The sequence below is a fragment of the Mauremys reevesii genome, linkage group 1 (genome assembly GCF_016161935.1).
Source record: "Mauremys reevesii isolate NIE-2019 linkage group 1, ASM1616193v1, whole genome shotgun sequence".
NCBI lineage: Eukaryota > Metazoa > Chordata > Testudines > Geoemydidae > Mauremys > Mauremys reevesii.
Window position 1 is genome coordinate 218,254,306 of NC_052623.1, and position 8,101 is coordinate 218,262,406.

Sequence of the window (8,101 nt, forward strand, 5' to 3'; positions counted from 1 at the left end):
ACCCTCTGACTCCTCCACCTCAACCAAGCTTCACAGTCATCATCACTGTGTACCAATATTGAACTGTTTGTATAAATCTTATACTATATATATATATAAAAATAGATAATACAGTCTTTTGTCTGGTGGAAGAAATTTCCCTGGAACCTAACCAGTTCATTTACATTAATTCTGATGGGGAAATCAGATTCGCTTAACATCATTTTGCTTAAAGTTGCATGTTTCAGGAACAGAGCTACATCGTTAAGTGAGGAGTTACTGTAAAGGTTCGCCTGCAGCACCTGTAACACCCCCCCCCCACACACACACCAATATGGCCTTGCTTGTCCTGGTTCTGGCGCTGTGGCCAGCGAGGGACTGGTATAAACCCTTTGGCACTGAATTCCAGTATGGAAAGCTCGCTCTGTGTTGCAAATAACGAAGCCAAGTCAGTCAATCTGTTCCAGTGGAGCGCCCGCACGGGGGTTTTCCACGTCCTTTTATTATAATTGGTTACATAAATCATCCTATCATGCGCATGTACTAATTCAGTCCAACTTCTCGCCCCTTCTCCTGATTGGTGCTTTATGCACAGCGTGTTCCAGTGGTAAACACCTGGTCGGCGCTTAATCAGTGTGTCTCCTGACCGGATGTGGGGCGGGGGGGGAACCACTTCAGCCGCTTTATGATAGGGGGCTGTTTTCCTACCCCCATAGTGCTTAGGAAGCGTAAAATTCCTACATCCCCTCCTTTTCTGTTTGTTCGACCCGTGCCTGGTCCGCATGTTTCATGATTTTATATGCATACATGATGGCTTGGGGTGTAGGCAGGGGTTTGCGTCGACAGGGTGTAAAACACATTCTAATTATATTAGGAACACACTGAGCAAAGCAACAAAAACCAATCAAGCAGGCGATAACAATCAAAGCATATTGCAGAACAGTTCGGACCCATCCCATGGATGGCAGCCACGCCCAAAGGTCATCCCACCATGATGGGTTCCTGTCCTGCTGGATGTGTTGTGCCAATTCTTGGAGGTTATCTATGTGTGCTTGAATCCGTTTAGAATTGTCTGTCAGATTAAAACAACACATGCCATATACCTCTTCACAACCCACATGGCTGAGCAATAGCAGGTAATCAATTGCCGCTCGATTATCTAATATGGCATTGCGAAGCTCCTCCTGTTCTTGATTCAGCAAGGCCAAGGCGGCAGACGTATAATTAATATTTTTCGCTAAGGCACATGCCAATCGACTAAGCTGTTGGTGATTGGCTACTCCCAAAGCTGGGAGACCCACCAAGGAGACAGCCAGAGAAATGTACTCAGCCCGACTGAAAAGGCTGACATTAGCATTACACTCTGACCTCATGGGAATTGAGCTTCGCCGGCGTCGGGTACGGGTCTCATTAGTTTGGGAGCCATTCAACATTGACCTTGTGGGGAGTATCAATGTAAGCCTGCTTAGGCAACATTGAGCTTCTGAAATGTTGGCCAGAATATAATTAAAGGTCCTCTGACCACACGTAAAAAAACAACCCTCTGGTAACAAAATGTGCCCGTAATTGCTGGACACATTTTGAAAGCGCGTACAGTTCCATTTTGGGGTACCCACCCGCAAACAGCCTTTTGGGGGCTTGTGATGTGTGCAATTAACCATCCGTACACAGGTCAAATTGGCGTGATTGGCTACCCGTGGGGTGAAGAGGGACAAGGCACTTGTGGGTTTCGCATAAGTGGCCTGGCCCCATAGGCTCATAGAAGAATACTGAATCTCGGTGGCATTTATAAATTTAGACATCCCCGTTGCATTTGCAGCACTGCCCGGGGCCTTACATACTGGGACCAGGCAGCTGCCCAACAGGCCATGCATCTCAGGGGCCTGCTGTAAACAAAAGGAAGATTGATTGGCAAGGACCGCAAGTCGAATCCATATATTATAACGTATGCGGTTATGCAATTCGGGTTCGGCCCCAAACGGTAACACACAAAAACAACACAACAATATAGTAAAAGAATTAGCGGTCAAACAGGCAAAAATAGCAGCAGTAAAATTTTCGGGGGTAGGCTCGGCCTTGTTATTCTCCAACGTTTGCTGAGCCTGCTGAGCCAGCCGCTTCACCTGCCCCCAGGTAACCTTTGGTGCCGTCTTTGTGCCACGGTCGCACGTTTTTGGCAGGGACCCACAACGGACCTGTGGGAGTAAGCACAGTGGCATGCCCCCGTTGCCAGGTTATCAATGGAACGGGGCCATACCAAGTAGGGTCCGGGCTCTGCCTATATTTAACAGATGGGTGTGGGAGCGGGGTTTCCATCTTAAAATGTTGTTCAGTGGCTGTAAAATTTTGAAAAATATTTAAAGTATTTAGGGTAAACAATACTATTGCTAATTGATTTTGCTTGGCGCCCAGGGATGGCCCATCATCCCCCACTTTTTTGTTTTGCTTTTTTAGGTACTCTTTAAGTATACGATTGGCTCGTTCCACAATGGCTTGACCTGTGGAGTTATACGGAATACCAAAAACGTGGTCAATTTGCCACTGCGTGCAAAAATCCGCAAACCTGTGAGAAATGTAGGCGGGGCCGTTATCGGTTCTTATCTGTCGGGGGCGGCCCATAACGGCCGCCGCAGCAAGAACGTGATTAGTCACATGTTTGGCTTATTCGCCCCGTTGTGGGGGTGGCCCAAATATAATGAGAGTAGGTATCAATGGTAACATGTAAATATTTCCAAGGAGAAAAAGGGGGATAAAGCGTGACATCCATTTGCCAAATTTGGTAGGATTGAAGGCCACGGGGATTAACACCCAGTTCGGGATAATGATGAAGACTTGCACAATGATTACAGGTTTGAACAATACGTTGGGCCTGAATTAGGGGGATCATAAAATGCTTCGCCAAGGATTTAGCATTTTGATGAAAAAATGCATGACTATCAATGGGATCCGAAAAGACGGGAGTTAAGTGGAGAGGGGAGGGACTGAGTTTCGCCGCTAAGTCGGCGACCCGGTTACCCACCACTAAAAATCCAGGAAGTGGCTGGTGACTGCGTATATGGGCAATATACAACAACTGACAACGACTACAAAGAGCCAATTGCAGGGTTATAAATAAGGCCATGAGGTCGCTATCAATAGCGGGAGTGACATAGGCCCAGGCAGGTGTCGCACAAGGTCATGCACATAAAGGCTGTCCGTAATAATATTAATGGGGACATCTTGAAAGGTTCGAAGCGCAAGGATCACAGCGGCTACTTCGGCGCGCTGCGCGGACACTTGGGGTAAAGTATATTTCGTTCTCCATTGTCCCATGTCCTGCCAGGCCAATACCCCATAGGTGTCCCACCGTCCGTAAACACCGTCTGGGAGGCCAGAACAGGGCGAAGGGAAAGGGAAATATGAGGGGAGGCGGTTAACCGGGGTCCTTGGGCCCATGGTACTGAAGCACCCCCACGAAGCCCCCAAGGGCCATTTGCAGTGAGGGCGTTAAGGCAATATACTGCTCCATCTCCTTTAGAGGGAGTGGTATCGTGATGGTTTCGGGGTCTTGACCAAACAAGACCAAGCAGCGGGAGCGCCCTTTGGTAATGATACTCGCAATTTGGTCCCAATAGGGGGATAACGTTTTTGATGGGGTGTGAGCCAATGTTATCCATTCCAAAATATGAACCTTCCCGGTGGCTTGATTCATTTGATAAATAGTGGCAGTGGGCTGGCTCAAGGTCGGCATGATGGCATACTGGGGCGCTTGGCCAAGAACTTGTCTATCTACCCACACGGAAGCAAGGCGTCGATTAAGTTCTTGCAACGCTTGCTCGGCGGGCTGCGTCAGCGATATCAAATCGCTGGGTTGCCGGCCCAGGGACAACAAGGAAAACAATGGGGACAGCAGAGAGGTGGGGATGTTATAATATGGGCGGATCCAATTAATGGTACCAAGGAGTTGTTGCAACTTCACGTAGGTACACGGGTTTGGGATACACAACTTGGGCAACACCGGAGTAGCATAGGTTTGCAACATTTTGTGTCCCAAATATAAAAATGGTGGCACCCGCCGAACCTTTTCTGGTGCAACACAAAGACCATATTTAAATAGCGCGGCTTGCAAATCAGCCTCCCAATCCAGAGGGATGCGTGGGGCAGCAACAAGGATATCATCCATGTAATGATAAACAATAGCCTCGGGGTGAATCAGGCGGAAAGGACACAAAGCCTGTTGCACATAATATTGACATAAGGTAGGGCTATTAAGCATGCCCTGGGGTAAAACTTTCCATTGATAACTTTGGGTGGGTTGGGAATTATTTAGGACCAGTAAAGTAAAGGCAAACCGCTCCCTATCTTTGGGACAAAGAGGGATTGTAAAAAAACAGTCTTTAAGATCTACTATCATAAGCTGATAATCATATGGGACAAGATTGGGATTTGGGGTTCCACACTGCAGGGGTCCCATGGGTTGAATGCATGCATTAATCGCTCTAAGATCATGGAGCATTCGCCATTTACCAGACTTTTTCTTAATAACAAAAACAGGCGAATTCCAGGGGCTAGTGGATTTTTCCACATGGCCCGCCTGGTATTGTTCTTCACATAAGTGACACAATGCAAAAAGCTTCTCCTGGGGCAGTGGCCACTGTTCCACCCACACAGGGGTACTGGTCAGCCACACAAGGGGAAGGGCAGTAAACTCAGTCATGAATGGTAAGATGTGATCCAAATTTGCTTAACAAGTCTCTTCCCCATAGGGATACAGCAATATCCATGATATAGGGTTTAAGGAGAATCTCCTTTCCCCCCCTCGCGGAGTTATAGCAATCCATCGGGTGCTTTGTTGAGCAACCTGCAATCCACCCACTCCCCAAATGGCTGGCACTTCGGATTTGTCCCAGGTGGACGGCCACTGCCGAGCGGAGATGACTGTAACGTCAGCTCCAGTATCCACCAGCCCCTCAAGGGGGATACCGTTGCAGTAATAAGTACGCTTAGACTTTGCTTGTCCTATTGCTTGAGTGATCGCCGCCACCTGAGGATGGGCCTTCGCTAAGGTGGACCCGAAACCCCCAGCATCCCGGGTCACATTTGTTCCCCCTGCGGGCAAACAGAAGGGAAGGATCACCATCTGGGCCCATGAATCCCCTCGATGCAGCTGTTTTGGCATATGAGCCCAGATTTGGACATAAATACTTCCCATATAGTCACTATCTATTACCCCGGGGACTATCTGAATGCCATATTTTCCGGCATGGGAACAAGGGAGGATTAGCCCCATAGTGCCCGGGGGCAGGGGTCCAGAAAGTTGGGTAAGAATCGCCACCACCTCCCCGGGGAAAGTGAGCTCCCTATCTTCCTGCAACAACAAATCAATTCCCGCACTTCCTAGGGTGGCCGCCGGGGTATCATAGGCGGTGCCTCCTCCCACCTTTGGGCCGGGGCTGGGGGATCGCCCGTAGCCCCGTTTCCCGGAGGTTGGGCATTGGGCAGGGGATTGCTGCGGCATTGGTTTGCCCAGTGGTAACCCTTCTTACATCGGGGACAAATAGATCTTGGCTTATTGGACTGCTGTCGCGTCCCGGTATTGCCCCCCCCACAGGGGCCCGACACTCACTCTTAAAATGGCCTGGTTTCCCACAATTAAAACACTTTCCCTGGGGTTTGGACCCCTTCTGCATGGCTGCTGCCAGCAAATTCATCTGATGCACTTGGGTGCCAACATCTGTGCACGCTTTTAGCATTTCTGCCAGAGAGTACTCCGGTTTGGTCACAATGGACTGTAACACCTTGCGGCAGTCCACATTAGCATTCTCATAAGCGAATTTCCTCATTAATTCCCACTGGGCTTCAGGATTATCTACCTGCCTCTGAATAGCCTCCTGTAGTCTGTTAATAAATTCCACATACGACTCTTGAGGGCCCTGGCGGGTGACGGTAAAGGACCGGGAGGGTTTTCCCGTCACCGGTACTTTAAACAGGGCCTTTAAAACACAATGCCCCACAACTTGGAGCGTTACGAGAGGGATATTCGCAGCCTGCTCCCGTATGCTGGCAAACTGTCCTGCTCCATACAGCTGCTCGGGAGTATAGCCCCCCCCCCCCCCCGATGCCCGCCCCTGTTGTAATGCTTCCTGTTGAAATTCACTATCCCAAATAACATACTGTGCGGGGCTTAAAAGCATCCTACAAAGATCCTTCCAATCTTGGGGGAGCATGCTATATCCATTTGCAATCCCTTCTAACATGCCTCGGGTGAAGGTGGATTTCAATCCCGACTCAGTAACCGCCCGTCTCGCCTCTCGGAGAACGGAATAGGGGAGGGCTGTGATCTCCACTTCAGCCTCTCCCTCTGCGTTGCCAGGACGATGTGTCACTGGGAACGCAGCCAATAACTCCCCCATCTCCTCGCCGCTCAGTTCTCCCTTCTCCTTTTCCCTCTGTATCATTGCCTGAAAAGGGGACAGCCGAAAAATCGGCCGTGAAGAGCCATCCGCACCCGGACATGCATCATGGCATTCGGGCATCGCCTCAGGCGGCTTAGGGGGCAAGATCCGAGGGTAAGGAGGGGGGGCCGAAGGCGCAGGGGCGAGAAGGATAGCCCTGGATGACGCTCCAACCCCGATTGTCTCCAGAGCCTCCTTACATCGCTGCCAAAGCAGGAGCCACTGCACCGCGGCTCGAGGCTCCGCGTGCAGTGTCGCCCCTATCTTTATCCAATCATCTACAAACAGTGACTCGTGATCCGGGTACCAGGGACATTGGCGATCAATTTCAACAAGTAGCTGTTCTAACTGACCCAGGGAGACTGGCCCGCCAGCCTGTCGTATGATAGCCTGCAGCTCTTTCGCATGAACTTTCTGCGGAGCTGACAGTTCCCCCCACCCCATACTCACGGAACGGGGCTTTCCAGGGAGGTTCGGTGCACTGAAGGCTATTCCAGCCGGTGAGCAGGGGGAATCACGTCGGGGTCACCAGATGTTGCAAATAACGAAGCCAAGTCAGTCAATCTGTTCCAGTGGAGCGCCCGCACGGGGGTTTTCCACATCCTTTTATTATAATTGGTTACATAAATCATCCTATCATGTGCATGTACTAACTCAGTCCAACTTCTCGCCCCTTCTCCTGATTGGTGCTTTATGCACAGCGTGTTCCAGTGGTAAACACCTGGTCGGCGCTTAATCACTGTGTCTCCTGACCGGATGTAGGGCGGGGGGGGAACCACTTCAGCCGCTTTATGATAGGGGGCTGTTTTCCTACCCCCATAGTGCTTAGGAAGCATAAAATTCCTACAGCTCTGCAGCAGGCACAGTCAAACCCAGCGACAATCCCCAGCATGAGATGGGGTCAGAGCTCTGTCTCCCGGAGAAGTGGGGTGCATCACGCGGGGAGAAGCGGCAGCTCTTCCCCCGCCCTGAGTGCAAACGTCCTGGCTGCAGCTGCAGCACCAGGATCAAACACAGCGAAGTCCCTGGGCTGGAGGCAGGAGCGCTCCTGGGCAGCAATGTCCTGGGGCTGCACGTGTCACTGGGCAGTGACCGGACACCGCGTGTGAGCCGCCCCCGAGCCGTGCGGTGTGGCAGGGCCCAGCCAAGATCCAGGGGAGCCATGCGCCCCACCCCACCCCGCCCCGTCCCGCCCGCAGGACCCAACCTGGGCCGGTCCCGCCTCCCCCAGGGTCTGGCCTCAGCCCCTCCTCCCTGAGCCTCGCCCCCTCTGCCCCTCCGCCCCTGAGCCCCACCCCCTGCCACCTCCCACCCCTGAGCCCTGCCCCCCTGCCACCTCCCACTCCTGAGCCCTGGTCCCTCTGCTCATCCCCTGTCCCTGAGCCCCAATCCCTCTGCGCCCCTGCCCCTGAGCCTTGATCCCTCTGCCCCCCCTCCCCTGAGCCCTGCTCCCTTTGCCCCCCCATCCCACATGCCCCGATCACTCTGCCACCCCCTTTTGCCTCCCCAGTGCCCCACCCCTGAAACGCCATTACCCAGGGTGAGGCTGGAAGCGGAAGTTATGGAAAGCAGAAGTGAGTGCGGTGCTCAGGACGCCTTAGGAGAAGGTCAGGGGTGCCAGACGGTGGGGCGGGAGTGTTGCGCATGGCTTCTGCCAGCCGTGGTTCACTGTGGGATTTTCCTTCCTC